The 21700-nt window shown below is 43.1% G+C and overlaps 1 pseudogene; it reads left to right on the top strand.

The window, feature by feature from the left end:
• LOC115385630 (ral GTPase-activating protein subunit alpha-1-like) overlaps positions 1 to 21106 on the top strand; it is a 51792-nt pseudogene extending 30686 nt beyond the window's left edge.
• Positions 21107 to 21700: the final 594 nt, after the last annotated feature.

Genomic DNA, 21700 nt, shown 5'->3' with positions numbered 1-21700 from the left:
ACAAACAAAAAAAATTAGCTGTTTCATAGCTAACTGTCTGCTGGCTGCTTCCTGCAGGTATGCCGCTCAACATCCCCGCTCCTCCTCCGGCGTGCGTCTCAGAGAAGCAGGAGAACGACGTGATCAATGCCATCCTGAAGCAGAGCGCCGCAGAGCGAGAGTTTGTCCTCCATGTGCGTAGAGCCCAAACTCAGGAGCGAAAGCCAAACGTTGGTCTAAAACAAGTCTCTGTATCTCAATGAAAGCGTTCGCATGAAATGATTGTGTCTCGTGTGTCAAAACATTGAGTTTAGAAACTTACTAAGCTCAGCTCAAACTCGGTAGTGAAATATATTATACAATATATATGATCGTATTACTTTCACATTTCAGTGCTTTGTTGAATCAGATTTCATCATATTGCCATTAAAATGTGAGATTTATTTTCGATTGAGTTCACACACACACCCCAGTTCTTTCTCAGTGGTCTGTCACTTTACTGCTACTGTCTGATTTTTTTTTTTCCTCATCTGTATGTGTTGCAAGTTGTGTTATCATCAAACTTAAGAGATAAAAAAACTGTTTCAGAGAGGCGAGGAGTTGAACATGAGGGCAGTGCAACAGGCCGAACCAGAAACCCAGACGCCACAGTCGGCCTTCTACTACAGCAGACTTCTGATCAACATACTGGGACTCAACTCCTGGGAGAAGAGGTGAGAACACCATGAAAGAAAGAAAATGACATGTTGACTCTGCGGCTTTTGAATAATTCTCGCTATTCGTGACAAATACAAAGGGTGACAGTCTTTTGTTAATTCAACCTTCTTCGTAGTTGTTTCATATTTAAAGATCTCTCAAGTAGCAGGTGATCACATAACATTCATTAAGCTAAGTAATTCATCCTGTTTTCATTCTTGAGTTGATTTCTTTCTTGTTTTTTTATTTCTACATTATATTTATTTAGATCTGATTCTGTCTGTAAGACCAGCTCGCTTCTTTTTGAAGACCTAACACACAGCTTGGCACATTACCTGCTCGTCAGAGTAAATAAGGGGGTGTTTTTTGTGTTCTTTTTGGCACATATGGGATGTCCTTTTGTGATTTTTGTCTCCACTGGAACAAACCAAAAGCTTGTTAATGCAAAAATGAGACACCAGAGGGGAGAGAGAGAGGAAAAAAAAAAAAAAAATCAAACTCCACAAAGTATTTGTGCGCATTAGACACCACGTTTCCCCCATTCATGTGGTCCAGCATTTCATCTTCTCAATACTCCCGGGCTAGAATACACAATGTCAGGGTATCACTTTAAATGTGTCTGGCCAACTAATGGACACTCATCACTCTTTATGCTTCATCCAGGGAATTACACTTTCTGTATTCAGCCCGCACAATAGACTTCTTAACACACTGGCTTGTGTGTGTGTGTGCATGCTGTGTGCGTGCGCGTGTGTGTGTGTATATGTGTGCAGGAGTGTGTGTGATAATGAGTATAGTGCTCTATTGATCAAACTCAAGCCATTTGGAGTTAGAATAAAAGCCAGTAGTTGAAGAAGAGAATGGCTGAGGGTGAAGTGGCAAATCAGAAAAACAGGATGAATGAGGCACGTGGAGATGAGGAGAGACAGTAACGGGGGGGGGAGCGCACCTTAAAATAAAGGCGTTTGAATATGGATGGGAATGAAACAATGAATACTTGGATGATGGAGGGAGAGAAGAAGAACTGGTTCAGATAACGCTAAAGAACAGAAATAGTCTAATCACCTGTTATTGTCCCCCTTATGTCTCTCCAGGTATTCCTATGGAGCATTACAGAACTAAGATACTGACTAGTCACCCTCGTGCGTGCATGGTGTGTCCCCATTATGCTTTTCCCTATAATCCAGGTGTAAATGGAGTCTTTGAGAGCAGAGAATGAGGCCATTACCAAGTACAGTTAATAAAGAGCAAATTGCCGTCGCTCTTTTTCTCGCTCTCGCTCTTTCTCTCCTGCTCTTTCTCTCTCTCTCTCTCTCTCTCTCTCTCTCTCTCTCTCTCTCTCTCTCTCTTTCCCCCCTGTCTCTAAGAGAGAAAAGAATAACGTGTTCATTATCAGTCCACTCTGAAGCTACACTGTCTGAGTTTTGGTTTTTATATCAGCAGCACAGGGGTTGGGGGGGTTGGACCCTGGGAATTTTCAGAGTGGCCTTTGGGCAACTTTTCCCCCCCATAAAGCGGTTTTTCTTTTTAAATTTGAATGCAAGCCCCTTATTTTACACTGTGTACGATTTAAACAGTGGTGAAAACGCGGGCAGTGGTCAACTGACGTACTTATTTCTTGTAATTACAGAGCTGTGATGAAATGAGGGAAGACCAAGGACCTTTTTTTTTCATGCGATTGTAGCTGTTTGTCCATAACATAGCTAAAATAATGGTGATCTCATATAACTGTCCTCTCATGCTCCATCGAGCTATCTTCTTGGAGCACCTGGACAAAACTGCACACACAAGGGAAACATGCAAACTCCCAACGGTTTCTGTGTCTTACAGGCGCAACTTCCATCTGCTGAGAAAGAACGAAAAGCTGCTCAGAGAGCTGAAGAATCTGGACTCACGGCAGTGGTGAGGAAATGGAAAAAAGTCGAGCGCCTCTCACTTTGTCTTTTTTTTTATTCAGCGTTCTTCCCAAAACACCTCTATTCTCATTACGCCGCCACTCAGCGTCATTCTGTTCTTTGTTTGAGCCGACTTGACTGTTGCTGCTGTAACAATCCGTTTCTGTTAGCGACACTGCCGGTCATCATGATCTTTCTCCTTTCTCTTGTAGCCGCGAGGACTCACAAGATTGCTGTATTTTACGTGGCTGAAGGTCAAGAGACCAAACACTCCATACTAACAACACAGCTGGCAGCCAGGCGTACGAGGATTTTGTTTCTGGACTTGGCTGGGAGGTAAGAAAACAATTGACCTCCATCGTTCCAGTCTTTGGACTTCTATATTCTTGACAGAATTTTAATTAAAATCATTGTCATGTCTCCTAATTGTAACGTTGTGTTTTTGGTCGGGCCTTTAGGTGGACCTCACCACCCACTGTGGCTTCATGGGAGGCCTCAGAGAAACCGCAGCACCGGCCAAACCACGCCGTACTACGCCACTTCCACCACTGAGGTCATCTACCACGTCTCCACGCGCATGCCCCACGACCAGGACCCACATACCTCACCAAGAAGGTAACGCTGTGCACGTCTTCCTAGTGCTGACCTTTGATCCAGAAGTTGTCATGTTCTGCTGTTTCTGATTGCGACCTCTTCTCTTTATCATTAGTTCATGGATCTGTAAATAATGAATAACTGTAATTGTTTTTTTTTTCTTCTTAACACAAAACATCTCTGACAAGAATTTAACAAAAATTAAGTAAAAAGAGTGAGATATAATGATTGTATTAATAGTAAGTCTGCAGTTTTTTATATATCTCCAATTATGGAAATATCTCTTTCCTTTCCCTTCAAAATCTTATATATGTCCTCAGTGGAACACACACACACACACACACACACACACAGTCGATGTTGGCGTCTCCTCACCACACAATGTTTCCAATAACTCTCAGGACACAATCACGTCGTTGTTTGAGCACAGTGTGTGGGCTTGTATCAGAGTCTGGACAGGCTGCTTATTGTATGGTCTATGCCTGTGCGGGGTGTTTGTGTGTGAGTGTGTTGTGTGTGTGGTGTGTGTGTGTGCGCACACCTGTCAACCCCCGGGCATGGGCGCTCTGCACATGGCCGTAATGTCCCTATAATCAGATCATATTCCTGCTTCTTGGCCTATCACATCGCTTCAGGCTCCTGATTGGATATCAGCGCCCTGGTGCGACACCATCCGTCTCCCTGATCAGTGATGGGCCCCATCCAACACGCTAGACACACACACACGCCTCCGCGCACGTGCATACGCTACGCTCAGACTATAAAGCTGTTTAATTTGACACAAACGCGCGCAAAGGGTTTTCTTCCCATTAACATCAGTCTGCACCACGACCACACGCCTATAAATTTGCGCTAATGCCGGACGATGAGCCACCACACTCGGTGCATTTACGCTTAATGGTGAACACACAGGCCTTGACCTAAACCCGTCGGCTCAGTCCACATCAGGGCGTCTGTCCAGCGCTCCGCTCTGCAGAGACGCATCTGCTCAAATCATGATTAAAAGCATTTAAGTTGCATTACGCCAAACTGATCATTACATTGGTGTTACAATCACTCCGATCCTCGTCAAAGAGAAAGCGTTTTAAAATAGCGAGACAGTTCAGAAGATCCCGCCAGACTCTAAGACTCCATTCTGAAACAATTTAGAGTCACAGTAGGAGGCAGACGGAGAAAAATACGGCTTGAAGCTCATAAATTCTCACTCCGCTCTCAGCAGTAATGAATAAGCTTATCAGTTCCCATGTTCGCTGTGAGTTGCATCCTGCTGACACGGGCGAGGGGAAAGGGCTCGTAAAGTATGCATCGGAAAATGATCTTGACATATATGTCAACTTAATGCATCAGCAGTCGAGATATATCAGGGTTTGTATCCGGTTGGGTTAAGTTAGCCCATAAATCAATGGAGGCATGTTGTGGCATTATGACAGGTCGGTGGAGTCACTTCCAAAAGGGATGAAGTCTTTGGATAAAAGTCATGAGAAAAAGAAAAAAAAAAACTCCACCTCAAGAGTTAACTTCAGCAACAAACTTTGATCAACTTTTTAAATAAAGATGTTTTTCTCATTAAAGGATGAAAAAGCACATTGTGTGTCTTCCTGTGTTCCTCATTTCCCAAAAACCTTCATGAATGTCACTCAGGTCTTTATCAGATCCTCTTCTGTCTGAAATGACCTGTTTTAGCCTCCGTCACTTGAAGAGTCGCCTCCACTGGCACTCGTTATTATCATTGCTGGTTTAGGGTCTTTCATTCAGTCTTTTCTAGCTCAGCTAAAAGAAAACATTGAGTGGGTATGAATATGATGGTAGCACTAATGTGACACCACCGGTCTTCAGTGATTTCTCCTCACTGAATCAGCCACCTCAACAACAACAACAAATCTCTGATATAACAGCGAGGGATTGTAATTTAACACCAGCCTCATCTTGTTGCCTTTTACTGGGATTTCATAAAATGAAGATGTTGCTCATTATTAGTCACTTTTAATGTCAGATTGCATAAAAATACAGGCCGTGTTGGGCAGTAGTTAAGTAAACATTCAAAGGAAACGTCCTCATTGCGTTAGTCTCATGGCCAAGGCCGAAAGTGACGGCCGTCTGAAGGTGCGACGCGCCAGACGAAGTATAGGTGTGTGAGTGTGAGTGTGTGTGTGCAGCCATCAGGTTAATGACTGAGCTGTCAGCGACTGAACCTCACTGAGTGAATTTGAACCACACACACACACACACACATCACATGGTTCCATCGGTCATCCAGCCCACACTCCATCTTTCTGGGGCACTCTGTCTTCTTGTCCGCTCTCCATCTTCACACACTCACTCCATCACACCCAGGGCCACAGACACCGCGTCTGCACCCACCATCAAAATCCTTGGGGTCTGTAATGGATAGAGGCCATTTGCCTTATTGTGTCGGAGCCTTCAGGTGCATGTGTAAATGTGGGTGTTGGATTTCTCTCTTCTTTTTTTTTTTTTTTGGCAATGGCTTGGTTTGTTTTGTTTATTCTGTGTGGCAGAATAATCAATCAATCAAATATAAGCAGCTTTCACTGCAGGTCAGTGCAATTCAAAGATGATTGACACTGCAATAAAAGAACAAAGCAAGCGAGGGGAATAAATCAGTGAATACAAAACAGAAATGAAGCAAAGTTTTAAATGGTATTCTGACAGTGATTATTAAAAATCAATGAAATAAACCATTATTACAATGATATTAAAAAAATAAAGCAAGCTGAATTCAATATTTAAATCAAAAAACCCTGAAAATGGAAAATAGATGTTGGAGGAAAAAAATATTTCAGAGGAAAATAAAGAAATACAAATTTTAATGTTTATATCAGTTACAGTTATTGGGACAACTACATGGTGAGTTAGCTAACAAAAACATTAAATCAATGAAGGTAAAATTGAAGAGGTTGATTTTGGCTGAAGTTCTAATGTTTTAAGGTGAATTTAAAGGGTTTTTTTCTTAGATTTGCATCAAATTCTAAAATTCAGCTGAAAACCCTCTTGTAAAGGGTTTATGGAGACTAACACAAGTCCCTATCAGCAGCCAAGCTGTTCAAGTTTTGAACTACTTGACCTGTTTACAGGTTTTATTTTGGAAAGTGAAGAGTATTACAGTGATCCAGTCAACTTGAAACAAAAACTCATATTGAAATATCTGTCCCCATCCCTGAAGAACCACATGCGCTCCATTCATCCTGTCGCTGTGATTCTGTTTGGTGTTTGTTTCTGCTCTGTTCCTCCTTCATGTCTCTGGATCTTGCAGCTCAGACACCTGGGAAATGACGAAGTCCACATCGTTTGGTCGGAACATTCCAGAGACTACCGCCGAGGGATCATTCCCACCGAGTTCGGGGACGTGCTGATCATCATCTACCCCATGAAGAACCACATGTACTCCATCCACATACTCAAGAAACCAGAGGTAAATAGCACATTATACTATTTGTGCAGTAATACAGTCAGAAAAATGTACAGCATTTCCATCGGGGGCCTCGCAGATTCACTAACAAATCGAAAGAGAGTTTTTGCCCCAAGTCTCGTCGATCTGGTTAATGTCCCAGTCTAAAACACACAGACATTAATACCACAGCACTGATGGCATAACTCTATTTCAAACAAGAGCTAACACAATAAAATGCTGCTTTTTTTTCTGTATGACATAGATACCATAGCAGTAATAACATAATCATATTCTCTTTCATTCATTCTGCGGGAGAAAGATTGAATTATGATGAATCCAAAAACAAGTTAGATAAGATGCTGTGTGTTGTTGCCTTGAAAGCACATGTATTCAGCCATCGAGCACATGGCTTGGAGTCCTGGTCGACAAATAAACTCAATAAAAAGCCTGACATTATTCTCTTTGGTGGATTCCTCAAGCAAAGGATTGAATTAAATCAGAAAGCCATGGCCTGAATCAGATATTATGTCATAAAAAAAAAAACTTTTGCCAATCACTGCTTGTCAGGCTCGATTCACTGGTGATTTCCAGACTGTACTTCTGTCATAAAAGAAAAAAATATATCCATTTTGCCATTGTAATGCTGCCACAGCAAGAATATTCCTGATTGTTTGAACAAGATGTTAGTATATAAATGTCTTTTTTTTTCCACTACACCTCGTGTTCTAGATCTGATCGGATAGAAATATTAAACACTTTGCAGGATAAGTCATAATCATCTTTTTGAAACTATACTAACTTGTTTTGTGGTACTTGGAAATGTCTTGGCTGGATGGAAATAAAGAACAGATATATTGGAAAACATAAATATGTAAGACTGACTCAGGCTGGTTTCGGCCCGCTCACCTTCCCCTCTAGGTGCCGTTCTTTGGTCCACTTTTTGACGGCGCCATAGTGGACATGAAGATTTTGCCCACCATGGTTCGGGCCACAGCCATCAATGCGAGCCGAGCTCTGAAGTCTCTGATTCCCCTGTACCAGAACTTGTATCCTTTCAAGTCCTCGGCAGTCGTCCATCCGTCTCCTAAACCCACATTAACCTGAGCCGGGTCACAGTGAGTGGAGCTTCAGTCTTTCACGACTGAATTCACTGTGGGGTGATCAGATTCATGAAGCCTTTAAAAAATGATTATCCAAAGACAAAGGTAGGTTTGGATTGTTTTTTTATATTAATTATTATTTTTGTCAGTTGTATTCATATGTTTTTAACTGGTGGCATGTTTTATCATCTGAGATCCTTTTGCCACAAGCGATACTTTAAAGCGACAAAACAATTATGAAAAGCTTTAACTGAACCTTTATTACCTGCTTTACATTGTGGCAGTGTTCGTGCCCTGCTGTGTGTGTGTGTGTGTGTGTGTGTGTGTGTGTGGTGAGATGAGTGCACATGCATGTGTGAGCGGGAGTGCTGGCTATCGGTCAGCTCCAGGATTAAGAATAGCAAATCGATGTCCAGTTGTGCTTGGCTTTCAAAATATAAATGCTGGTATGATGGAGCTGCATTTACTGCCCTCTGAAGTGCTATATATCAAATGCGTGTTTGCCGTGCAAAGCCAGCCAGAGAGGTGTGTGTGTGTGTGTGTGTGTGTGTGAAAGAGAAACAGACAGGTGTGTACAGTCTGTCTGCTTGATCTGCGATGGTAGTTTGTTTTGGAAGGAGCCCAGCGGTCAATAGTTATTGATGACTCTCCACTCCGACGCCGTCTCTAAATGAGGGGCTTTGCTCTCTCGTCTCAGACGCGGACATGCACACGCACGCTCACACACTTCTCCAGTCCACGGTGATTACACTCGCACATGACACACTCGCGCGCCTCGCAGGCACTGTAATGCATGTGCGCTCATCCAAAGACATGCAGATACATGCTGAGTTGATTAAAAAGTGGCCGTGGAGGCACACACACACACACACACGCTCGGCACAGTGAGGTGGTGAGCTCTCCCGTGGAGGTGAGTCGACCCGCCGGTTCATCATTGGAAATTCTTGTGAGCTACATTTAAAGTGATTTGATTCTCTTCCAGATCTGGTCTGTTTGGATGTTTGAGCTTCTCTTTTCAGCACATTGTTTCTCAGACTTAAATATGTTTAGTTTGCCATTTTTTCCATTTTTTTTTTTTTTTTTTTTTTTTTTAATGAAATTGTCCGTGTGGATGCAGAAGCTGCATCCATACATTCATAACTTTCTCCAGGCTGAAAGGCCTTTGACCCAGTCCATGAGCCCTCCTCCTTTCCCCACGATACCTCTGAACCTTAAGGATGGTCGAGGCTGATGAATTAAACTGGCTCGCTTTGTTTTTTGTTCATATTTTTTACATCGATCTCCTCATGTTGTCTTCTTCCTCATTTTTTTCCCCACTCTACTCCTTAATCTGCTCCATCTTTTACCGTTTCATCTCTTTGCTTCCAGCTCGCCTTTTGAGTTCATCTCGTCTTTCCTTCTCAACTAGTCCCGCCTCCTCTTTCTTTGAATCATTGTGTGTGTGTGTGTAGACATGTACATACACCTTTACGACCGCGTACGTGCATTACTATACCGGCACCTGTATGCACCCGCATGGACTTGACACACTACACATGTGTAGCACATGCTTATTTTGAAGTGTGTGTAAGAGTGAAGGAGAGAGAGAGAGAGAGTGGGTCCCGGTGTGTATTGATTGGTGGTAGCAGCAGGTCGATGCCTCTGACAGGCTGAATTACAGTAATCAGTCATTATTGACTCCCCATCTCTCTGCTACACACACCACTCGTCTGTCCTCCTCCTCTCCCACACCTTTTCTGCCCTCCACTTCTGTCACTCGGGTTTTTTTTTTTTTCCCCCTCCTTCTCCTCATTTAACTTCGCTTTCTGTACATCAGCGCTCGCATCCCTGTACGTCTTGTGTTCTTGTTATTTATTTTTTTTGATTCCTGCGTCTGTCTTGTGTCACTCTGTGTCCCTCATCATTTCTCTGCCTCCCTCCCTTAATTCCGTCCCTGTGCTGTCTCTCCCGTCTCTCTAATTCCCTTATCTTACCACATCTTTGTTTCTTCTCCTCTCTCTGTCATATTGTCTGTTTTTCATTTTGTTCATATTTATTGGTGAGGTTTTTTTTTTTTTATTCATTCATTTTTTTTTCCCTCTCTCGCTCTCTGTCTTCTTTTCTGCTCATTGTACCAAACCGAGAGAAACTCTCGCCGTGATGTAATGGCAATCCTTTAATCGACTTACAAGAGTTAGTGGATGTTCAGAACAGCACAAGACAAGACGCAAGACAATGGCGGTCAATACAAGATGGGTAAAATGTGAATAAAATGGGTTCCCTGTTCACTCAATTTTGACATCACTTCAAAACTACTCCAGACTCCCAGTGCCAAAAAACTTCTCTTATCAAAAGACACATTCATTTAAATTGTGACAGGGACTAATTGTTAGGTTTCTTTTACACATTTAAACCTTTTAGAAACTGTCGCTTCTTTAAAAAAATGGTTATAGGTTTACATTATCACTCAGGGAAAAGGCACAAAAGGCAGCCTGGGGAATATATTTTAGGGTTTGTTTTATATTTTAACTGTTTATAGTGTGTAGTTTATGTGCCTTTAGTTATAATAACCATGTCGATAATAGAGTTCATGATTGAAATACCTCGTGCCAGTGAATTAAGACCTTTTATCTGGTGATTTTGCTACCTTGAGATAACGTTGCGTCAGTCATTCCACCTCATTTTGCGACCATCCTGCCTGTGGCTGCGCGCGATATGAGCGTTTGAGGTTTTAAGAAAAGAGTTGCATTGCACTTCATACCGTTTAGTGCAACAGTCAAGACCGATCGAGCAGCACAGGATTGTGATACACATCTTCAACAAGTCCGAAGTCCTGTTGAGAAAGCAAAAAAAAAAAAAAAAACAGTTTCCAGATTTACTCAATTTTAGGGATCATCAAGGAGATTAGATTTCCATGAATGGCAGTGGAAGTGTCTTATTCAAAGTGCTGCATGGTTACGTCACGGCCTCTCATTGAGAGACTGACATGGAACCAAGTGTGGAAGCAGAGAGACGGAGGAACCTTGGCTGGGCAAAGTATGTCACTGTTAACTGCCTTTTTTTTTTTTCTCTTTCTTTTTTTCTGTTTCCTCACTCTCCCTGGCCTGTCCCCCCCCTCCTCCTCCTCCTCCTCCCCTCCTCCCCCCCCCCCCACCACTCTCCTTCTCTCTTTCTGTCCCTTGGCCCTCAGGGCAGTCCATCTGCCTTTCCTCTCTCTCTGATCTTTCATTCACCATGACTAGAGCCATCCAAAGGCTCACAACACGCTCACACACAGTGCCAGGCTGCTGGGGCAGCTGTGTGTGAGCACAGCTCTATCTCGCATATCAGCTCGCTGCAGCAAGAACAGCCATCCAAGACTCCACAACGGCACACACACAACACACACACTCTTCACAGAGCTCACGGTGCGCTCACACGCGTCAGGGTGAGAATGCATCACCCAACGAGCGAGACATCAGGTTTGAGAAAGTTTGTCTGTGCTGCGATGTCTTGTGCTCTAACACAGTAAATCGTTGGTCAATGCGATGCAGAATGGATTCCTCCCGGAGCGCAGCCGAGTGAAGTCATCCATCTGAGCTGGTCGAACTGACAGATGAGACCAGATGGAAGTCGGGAGCAGACTCCTGCTTTGGAACTCGGCGCTTAATACGGGTCAGATTAGGTCAGTGGTTGTGCAATACTTGAGGTTTCACAGCTTTTTTCACCCCCAAAAACTTGCAGTAAATGCGGAAACTGCCAGACACACACTCGCTATCATGAACATATAGAGGCAGAAAAAATTCAACATGTCAAAGCAAAGGCAGTATTCATGCTGTTCAAACTGTTGCTTTTTTCCCACTCATACTTTCTACACAATACATTAAAAAACATTCACACTTTTTTCCCACCACAATACGGATAAGCTTTTTTCTCTTTATATAATTTCACATTTCCACTGACATTGACTACTAATAAAGTAATTCCATCAATAAGTTGACCATTACAACAATATATATTCATCTATTTAGTATCATCAACAATTAACAATTTACATGTCGTAGTCAGATGATTGTAAAGCAGACATTAGGGTTAGACATGGTGAATTCTGGGAAAAGAGTTAATGGATGCATTTTGTCAATGAGTGGGCCCCACAAGTGAAGCTGTGTGGGAGTGAGTGAGTGACATGGAGACGGCGAGCTGTGGCCGTCCCCCATCTGCTGCTGGGCGATTGTGGTTCTGGGGAACAATGTTGGAGAGATGTTAAGCTGCTACACACACACACACACACACACACACACACACACACACACACACACACACACACACACACCACACACCACCACACACACACACCACACACCACACACACACACACACGAACAAACTGCCAGCAAGTGTTTGTGTGTAGATGAATTTTCTAATGCATATCCTTCATCCATTCACTCGTGTGCACCCTGTAGTGTTTACATTGCATGTGCATATATCCTACTCTTGGGATTAGAGCGTGTGTGTGTGTGTGTCTGAGTGAGAGACCTCCCCTCTAGTAGTTGATTGGCAGAGATAGCTGCACTGAGGCTGGGGTCAGCATATGGCTCAGTGTGATAGCGATGCTGTGTTTGCACGCACGTCGCCCGTGTGCGTGTGTGTTTGTATGTGTGTGTGCGACTCTCTCTCTCTCTGTCTCTCTCGCTGTCTTCCCCTCGCTTTCACACTCTGTTCCCAGCGAAATGATGGCAGCTCTGGGCATGTAGCGCTATTATCTCCCCATATCCACACACACACATACACTCACCGAGGGCAGCCAAACGCCTCGCGGCCTGCATGGCTTCTCTCTGCCAGCTCTCACAATAGAGCCCATTGTCCCAGTAAGGCTACAATCTGCCGCGTGTGACAAGGAGTGCGTGTTTCTCCCCGCGGTGGTAAGGTGAGGGCGAAACCTGACAAATTGAAGACATTTTCCTTTTGCCGACGCCGAAAATGGGGTCATGTTATCCTTAACCTCCCCCGAGCGGCGCTGCGCCCATCAGACACAGAGAAAACATTCCCTCCGATATAAGAGAAGACGAGCCGACGCAAGTTGTTTTGTTCCGTCTGATGAAACGGCGCACAATCAACAACAATTTGCTGTTGATGCAGGTGCACGGAAGTGGCTCTGACATTTGCTAGCGGATTAGAAATAATTCCCAGGTGCAGATGTAAATTAACAACTGCAATCCTGAATAAGTCGCACAGTCAGCAACCTTATATCACAGATGGAATAAAAAAGTATTTTATTCTCTCTTTCGGGCTGCAAACGGCGCTCTCGAAATTGCTATTAAATGGCCTTAAACACCCACAGATACAAGTAGGATTAGGCTGAAAGTGTGTGCATGATGTAAAGAAATGAATAAGTGAAAGTGTACAGAACGTGTAGGGGGATTTGTACTTAATTGTTTCCCTCGGGTGGATGTTGGGGGGGCTCGATGAGGGGGAGGGGCCACAACTAATCTCTTCCTTCCGCGATGATGTTGGGGATGTGCGCGCTTGTAAATATTTTTTAGATGCTTTCAGGATGTCACCGTGTGTAACATGCTTCAGCTTGGTAATCTTTGACACGTGAAAACAATGAAGCCAATTCGAAGGTTTGATTTTTGAACAAAAGGTGACTTTTTTCTGCGTACTTTGCCTTCACCAATAGTCAGCAGGAGAAAAGAAAATACAAAGAGGTAACAGGGCGTTAAAACCCAAAATCCCTCCATCCTACTGTGCATTTTTAATACCCATTAAATCAAAGCTACAGTTGCAGTCCTTAAAGTATATGGAAAGCAGAAATATTCTCCATAACTTGTTGCAGGATGTTTTCCTGCGCAGCCTGTCGGTTTTAATAATTTCCAAAGTCTCAAAGTACAGAAAGATTGCCTCTAAAGAAAATTGTCCATTAAAGAAAATTAAACCATATTCAGTCACAGTCAAGTGCAGCATGTTCAGTATGTTGATATCCACAAGATGAACATTTTATTTTATAATTTTAGCCTTTTCCGCTTTTCTACATCCATTTTCATCCTATGTAGATTACATTGCATTCATAATGTAGGTCTACCAGCGCAGATTTTTTTTTTTAAAGACTCATCATGTTCCAACACACACACACACACACACAGCAGAAAAACTGGTTAATTATAAAAGAACAAAAAAAAAGGAAATTCATGTTAAGTGAGATGATATGACTTTATCTTAAGTGTTCTGTCCATATTTGTGTGTGTGTGTAATTTCCAAAGCGTATGATTCTTGTTGAGGCTGAGTAATGAGGTGTGTGCGCGCGTCTGTTTGTGTGCACATATGTGCTTGTCACCGAGAGCTGTGCAGACACATGCGCCGAAGCCATCAGCAGCTTGATCACACCTAGTTGGAGCAGACCCCCCTCTGACTGGTAAACAACCTAATCTGCAGCGTGTGTGTGTGTCCGTGTATGCACTGTGTGGCTGGGCTGTGCGAACCTAAGTTTTTTATGTGACAAGGTGTTTAAGATTCAGGGCGGGATCTGGTATGACCGAGCCGCAAACCGTGCACTATGAGCTCTAATCACCGTCTTGAGTTTGGCCTTAAAGGGCAGAACAGAGCGCTGTGGCGTGTTTGTCATTTACCCAGTTCATAAGTTGGTGATTGTCTATTTCTGAATATATCTCTATTTTTTAAATATATTTATAGTTTTGTTTTATATATTTTCACCAGAAGCAGAATTGTCTTTGTACTTCGGTCCCTGAATTACAATATCGCCGGAATAGTGTTTCTACATGCAAACTGTTCAGACTTATTTACTTATTTCAATGTGCAAAATAAACTAAATTTACAGTTCAAAGCAGAAAGGAAATCCTTGTTGGATTTACCTTGTAGAAATAATTGTGTTTCTTCTAATATATAAATATGAGTTCTTACATGTGTGTATGTAGATATAGCGTGTGGAGGAGGGTGTGTGTGTGTGTATTATCTAACTGCCTGCAGATAAGAGCAGGCTCCATCTCCTCAATAAAAGAATTATTATTATGGCTTTGGTGACAATCACACACCCTCGCTGTGCACGTTTGTATGTGTCTGTTAAATAAAGCTCGCAATTGCTTTGGCAGCTTTAGGGCTCCCCAGTGGAGGCAGAGAGAGGAGGAGGAGGAGTGTGTGGATGTGTGCGCACACAGTTTAATGTCACAGGGTGAAGCATCGGGGTGACAAGGGGGCAATTAATGTATCACATCTGTTTTCCCCCGTGCACGGGGGTTAAAGAGGAGATGAATAGGGTAAACACGGTGGCTAGTGTGTGTCTTTCATGCGCGTCGTCCGCTGGCAATAAGTGATGCATCAGCCTAACTTATCTTTGTCCTCATCTTTGGCGTACGTGGACACACACACTGGTAATGAAATCACAAAGCCTCCATATCACTGCTATCACAGAAAGATATAAACCCATTAGCTTGTTCCTTTGGGCATGGACACACACACACACACAACACACACACGTACGCACAGGTTTATCATTACACGCTGTAAAGCTTTTCCAATTGTATTATCCCTCTGATGTCCTCTTCTCTGTTGTCTGTTCCAATGCCCAGGGTGGAGAGGACAGATAGGGTGCTTGTGTGTGTCTGAGGAGAGGTATCTTTTAGACAAGCTTTGGAAAATGGACTCATCTGTCGGGCTGTTTTTAACATAATTTTCTGCCCTTCAGATGAGAAAAAAATCGCACCGAAAAGAAAGAGAAGGGGGGCAAAAAAAAAAAAAAAAAGGAGATGAGGTGTTCTCTCATCCTCGTAGAGATGCTTCTATTGGTTTCTGGTGAGATTTGTTCATTCGTCTGACCCAAGTGAAATGATGCCGGTGTGACCCAGGGTAGTTTAAAGAAAAGCCTGCAAAAAGATTCAGCTCCTCGCTGCTCCACGGGGTTAGATACTGATGAAGGAAAAAAAAAAAAAACTACAGTGTTCTGCTGTCTTGTGTGCTAGTCTCGCTTCATGATAGGTTTTTGAAACAAGGAAATGAACTATTTGATGGAACCAAACGGTCAGAGTTACATCAGTTGTTTGGAAATCAACTGGTGGCCCACACTATTTGAGTTAATTGTTCTCTTTTTCCTCCTTTTTTTGGGGGGGGTGTGGCAGGGGGGTGTCATGCTGCAAGTGCAGTGATTCTGATGCTTCAACCGATTTATGGAGTAATGACAAAACAGCTGAGATTTCTTCCAGTCGGACATCTTTAATGTTGTCAAGAGGACTGAGGTGCTCTGCCAGCAAACAGGAGTTTAGGGAAATAGTAACCACTCAGAAAAGCCGTTGTACCATTAAAGTTAAGTTCTCACAAAGAACGAATCGGAGCAACAGCGGCGTCACAGCTGTTCACTGAACCTTAAAAGCAACAAGTAACAAACTAATAGAAACTTTAGTAATTGTTCCTGGTTGTTAATTTCATGTTAGTAGTTTCAGGCACATTGTTCCCAAAAAAAGAGCTCGAAGCCATTCGTGGAGATGATTCAAAAACACACACTCAACATAGACATACCTTAGTATACACACAGACACACACACACTCAAATGTCCCAGCAGTGGTCCCAGCTCCTAATGCGCTAACAAGCTCCTTTTCTCCTCCCCTCGGCTCCTCGCCTCCTCCTTCAGCCTCCCTCGGTCTCAAGTGATCACAGGAGTCGAACACGGCCACAATGAGGCGCGCCGCAGGGGAGAGAGCGAGAGAAAAGGCCCGAAATGGAGAGAGGGCGAGAGAGCTAAGGAAGACACGAACACTTCACTCCCGCCACTCTTATTCGGCTGCGCACAAGAAAATGAGTTTCTGACTCGACACAAAAGAGCCTCTTTACCGCCCCTCGCTCCTCCGTCTCTCTGCCGTCCTCCTCACTCTCTCGCTCCCTCACCAGCCTCTCTCCCATCGTTTCCCCTCATAATTTTACCTCTCTTTCCCCTCTCTCTCCTCTCTCTCTCTCTCTTTGAAAGAGATATTTTTCTGCTAATGACTTAATAAGAGGAGCCATCTGAAATTCAATTACAGTAGATTTCGTAGCACTGACGGCCATTTGGAGAGAGGGAAGGAGGGACGGATGGAGCCAGAGATGCATGAGCGCTCTGCAAGTCGATTTTCTTTGACCCTTCAATAGGTTGCACTTTTTTTTTTTTTTCTAATACCAATAATAATAACTGTTCGTGCAGCATGTTTCATGCAGAGAAAACATTTCACACTGCAGATTTAAAACTAGGAAACTGTTCACTGGACCGCATGAAGGCAGATTTAAAGAAAAATAATAAATAAATAAATGAACCAGACTAGTAGAGTGAAACAAAGATTTCATTTTAAAAGCAAGGCAGACAGCACTTTGCTGTTGTGTCCGGATGCTAAAGAAGTGCTAAAGTAAATATGAGAACGGGGATTGGAGCTGCAAGACAAACAGAAAAGAAAGGAAAAACACGACCTGCAGATGGAAGTGATACTGTGAATAGGTGAAATAGTGGACTTCATCTTTGCTAACAATTTCCAGATTAAAAAAAAAAAGTTTTCCAGATGTTTATCACCACATCAACATGTTAAAACGCAAGAAACGGCTTCCATTTCTATCCTGTCTGATTTGTAGATTTACATCTTTATTTAATTCTGCAACTGTGAAGAACTTCTGCTCATTGTCCTGATGAAACTGACTTTCACTTGTTGCCAGTTCTGATGCTCCGGTGCATCCCCAGTCATCGGCTCTGCCCGTTCGGCATGCAAGTCCCTCCCACCGCCGCCGCCGCCTCCACCCTCCCCAGCTCCGCGCCGCGGGGAGCCGGTGTTTGTGACACTGTGACATAAGTCGGCTGGCGGAGGCCCACACTGAGAGGAACAAAGAAGGGTTGGGAGGCAGAGAGAAGTCAGACGGAGAAAGAGCGAGGAAAGTGATGTTCTTGTCATTTATCTCAGCGGTGGCGCCGCGGGCTCTCGGCGCAGCCCTCCTCTTTCTACTTGTCTCACTCTTGCTGTTTCCTCACCTCTACGGGCTTCTTTCTTTCCCGCGGGTGTCGTTGAACCTTTTAACCTTAGAAATTATGAAAAGGTGGCCTTTTGTCTGCTTCTTGAAAATAGAATTTAAAAAAAAACCCACAGCTCTCTCTCGTGTTCACACCCCGTTGCGTCATGCAGCCGCGCGTTACGCCGACATGAGATGAAGATGATTAGGTGTTGTTTTTGCTGGAGTAGTTAATTCAATACTTCCTAATTACGCGACTTCCGCGCAGCCACCTCTTCTCTCCTCGCGCCGGCTCGCCAGACGTGGAAGCGCGACGCCGAGGGGAGCAGGGTAGGCAGGAAAAGGCGAACACTGAGATCACGTTGAGGCTCAGAGTGAGAGCGGCGGCCGCTCACACACTCACACGGCTTTGTCTTTACTTTACACACCCCCTCCTCCCATCCGGCCCCCCCCACTGTCCTCCCCGCTCGCCTCCTCTGTGATCCGCCGCTGGGTTCTCGCCCCTCGTCCTCCACACCTCTGCGGTTTCCCGTCGTCTTCTAGCAGTTGCTCTTCCTTTCTCAGCACCACTGTAGATTTGCACCTCTAACCTCCGCCTCAGCCAGATATCTCTGTTTACTCCACTTTGCTCCTGTGATGTTTGGAAAGTCAAACATGTTTTTTTTTTTTTTAATCTCTAGAAAAGCTTTTGTAATTCTTAAGCTCAAAAAATATGTTTTTCACATTCTGGTCAGAACTGGAAAACTAAGGAAATTAATTTTACAACATATAAGGAGAGTTAAAAAGAACACACCATACAAATAAAATTTATGTGCTTATATTTCAGTGTGTTTTGTTGATTATACTAATGATTAGAATTATTTTTGCCATGTTTCTGCCATATTTATGTAACACAGCCTGACTACTAGTATGTATTTATGTGTGGGTGTCTGATGACACATAACGGTTTCTATTCATCGTCTTATAAAGAGTGATCTACTCTGTCAGGGTAATATATTTGAAGTGATGACTGAAGTATTTATTCCAGTGGTTTAATTTTAAGCTGAAGTGTCTCAGTTTTCTCCAAAGAGCGAGCTGGTATTGTGCTTTTTGGAGATATAAGCAGAGTTAAGAAGGGCAGTGTCTGTTAGGCCCGTCCTGCTCCGCCTCCTGACCTCTCCAGGGAGGGGTCCACAGTCATTCAGTTCAGACTGCTTCTTTTTCTGCCATCTGACCAGCAACTTATGATTCAATTAATATTATAATATTATTATCCTGTTCATCTTATCAGCATCTTACCCTTAAATACGAGGAGGAGATTGAGGCCAGAGATGTCTGGAAAGGGACGTTCCTGACGACGTCTGTGAAGGAATTTTACTGAGATTAAAAACTTAAAGGAAGAAAAGTGATCGGATATAATAGTAAATAGAAACATCTTTTTTGAGGAAGGGCTGATCGTCTGAGGTCAGCTTGGAAATACCACCAGAGGTGTTCATAACCAAGCTGAGATCATCTTCTGTCAACTGATGAAGGCAGGAAGAATACGGTATAGCTACATGCAGCAATCGCTCAGGCTCTGCCAGGCCTCCAGGAAAGAGCAGGAGCTTCAATAAACCAATGGCCAGTAGGTGCTTTTATATAAATGACACAAAATACAAAAAGCTTTATATTTCCTCGTGCGTTTCTTCCACTGCCTCGTTTCCGCTCACCTCTTGTCCATTCCCTGTGGTTTCTTCTCCCGTCTTCCAGCGCACTTTAAAGGAGCCATATTGTGTATTATCATTGTGTCTAACTGAATCAGTTACCATTAGACCTGAATCTTTTCTCCTTCTGAGGCCATAGACCAGCTCTCTAACCAATAGAAAACCCACGGGCGCTATTACAGATGGCCGAACCATTCACAACGTGAACACACACACACACACTCTCACACAGATTTCATTCTGAAGATTCATTGGCTCAATCCCATCACGCACTCACACAGTCGCACTAAGTCTCACGTGCACACATTGTGCCTGTTCACAACCAAGCTTATCAAATTCAGACACACACACACACACAAACGTCGCGCTCTCATTGAAAATCTCTCGTTATTGGAACTCACTGAGCAAATGGTAATGCTATTGGGAGATGATGAGACTCAATTGTGAGTGTGTGTGTGTGTGTGTGTGTGTGTGTCTCGGACTGTTACGGCTGCATATGGCTGTCATTATGGTTGGATGTATGAGAGGGACCGAGGAAAAGAGGGTAAATGTCATTCTATGAATGAGGTTATCACTAATAGATGGACAGTAGAACTCTGGGTTTCCATTTACTCTGCTCTCAGCTCCGTCTTTCTGCCCCGCTCTGAATTCATCACTGTAATAGTGAGAGAGAGAAAAGAGGACTAGGTTTACCTTTGTTTTCCTTTTTCTCTCCACCGTATTCACTTTGAATTTACATTGAAATCCGGGGACATGGAGCTAATGAGTCTGTTCATTACTGACATCTGCAAATCAACTCGCTGAATTTTCTAAATATCCCCAACAACAATTTGATGTTTCGTTTCCCCAGTTTTTAATCTCTAATCTGTTGTGGGGTTTTTTGTCTTTTTTGTCTCCAATATATGGTAAATATATAATATATATTAACGTGCTCAGCCTGCTTTTGTTTTATGGAAGGACGCTTATGCAGACATTTGGAAAAATCTATCATCTGTTCTGAAACAGAAACCTCTTGCTGTAATAGTTACTTATTTTGATTACTGTCATTATTATACTTGAAAAGCTGGAAGAAAGTACAATTTATATTCCCGAGTACAAGCTTTGAAAAAGGTTTACAAATTGGTTGGAACTATTTTTTAGTAAGAAATTTTTAATAGTTTTGCTATGAAAGTATTTACATGTAAGTTTGAAATGTAAAAGTAGTTTTTTAAGAAGTGACTCTTTTTAATCCGTAATTTGTGGCAAAGTTCCTTCAAAAATGTAAAATGAAAACATTGCGATCATAAATGTGACTCTAATTAAACATTTAGCAAATATTCAGCTTTACTTCACCTTTCTGACATTTTCTAGTTTTTAAGTTTCTGCCCGCATACATTTTTTTTTTTTTTTTTTTTTTTTTTTTAATGTTGTTTTTAAAAACTTCATCCTAAGCGTCTGGGTTGTGAATGTTCCTTGACCTTTGATCCCAGTTATGAGGAGCGGGCTCGGTACCTCGAAACCATCGTGCAGCAACCACCAGGAGCCGAAGACGTTTGAGGATTATGCGGCTCGGGTCTACAGCCCCGCCCCCTGCACCCACCTGGCCCTCGGACACAGGTAAGACCCGACGCTTGACCCCCCCCCCCAACAGATCACTGGGGGAACATCAGCATCACAACATCATTTAAAAATGCCGGGCTGTCGTTTGATTCCCGTTAACCCCGTCGTCAGCACAACGGCCAATTACATTAATCGAATCCTCGCAGGTAAGACACACGTTTTCTTCACAGAGACATGAAGGAGCAGAAGTGTGCACGGCGGGCCACCTGTCGGCGCGTTAACGTGACAGTCTGGATTGTTGGGGGGCGGGGGTAGGGGGTCCAGTGGCGTGATGTGATGGGTGTGACCGTGTGCGTTTCTCTGGGTACGTGTGAAAGTGGCAACTGTTGTTTTTCTCAACAACTGCTCCCCATCTCACCAACTGTTGTGTCAAAAAAATAATAATGATACAGTAATAATCACTCCGCTTTGAGGCTGAATAACATCTGGCCACAACCCGACCACACTGGTGTGTCTCCCCCCCCCCTTAATATCAGACACCCAGTCGGCACATGGTTTGTCAGTCATGAATGTGTTCAGCATCAACGTTTCCATTTCAAGGCACAGGATCAAGGAATCTCTCAAATTCTAAATTATTTTATGAGACGTGCATTATCTTTTGGTGTGAATATGATCCCGTGCTGTGAAATAAAGCTTGCTCAAATTACTGCAGAATCCCTGTATTAACTCAGATTTTCCCATTTTAACAGCACAATGATAAAACATTCTCTCTCTGTTTTTGTTTCAATTTCACTTTTTGTTTTTTTTATGGATATCCTAAATGTTTTTTTTTTTTTATTTATCATGTTTCACTTGAGATTTTTTTTTTTAAATTT

The sequence above is a fragment of the Salarias fasciatus genome, unplaced genomic scaffold, assembly GCF_902148845.1.
Source record: "Salarias fasciatus unplaced genomic scaffold, fSalaFa1.1, whole genome shotgun sequence".
In the NCBI taxonomy this organism is placed as follows: Eukaryota; Metazoa; Chordata; class Actinopteri; order Blenniiformes; family Blenniidae; genus Salarias; species Salarias fasciatus.
This window is presented reverse-complemented; position numbering and strand designations above follow the sequence as displayed.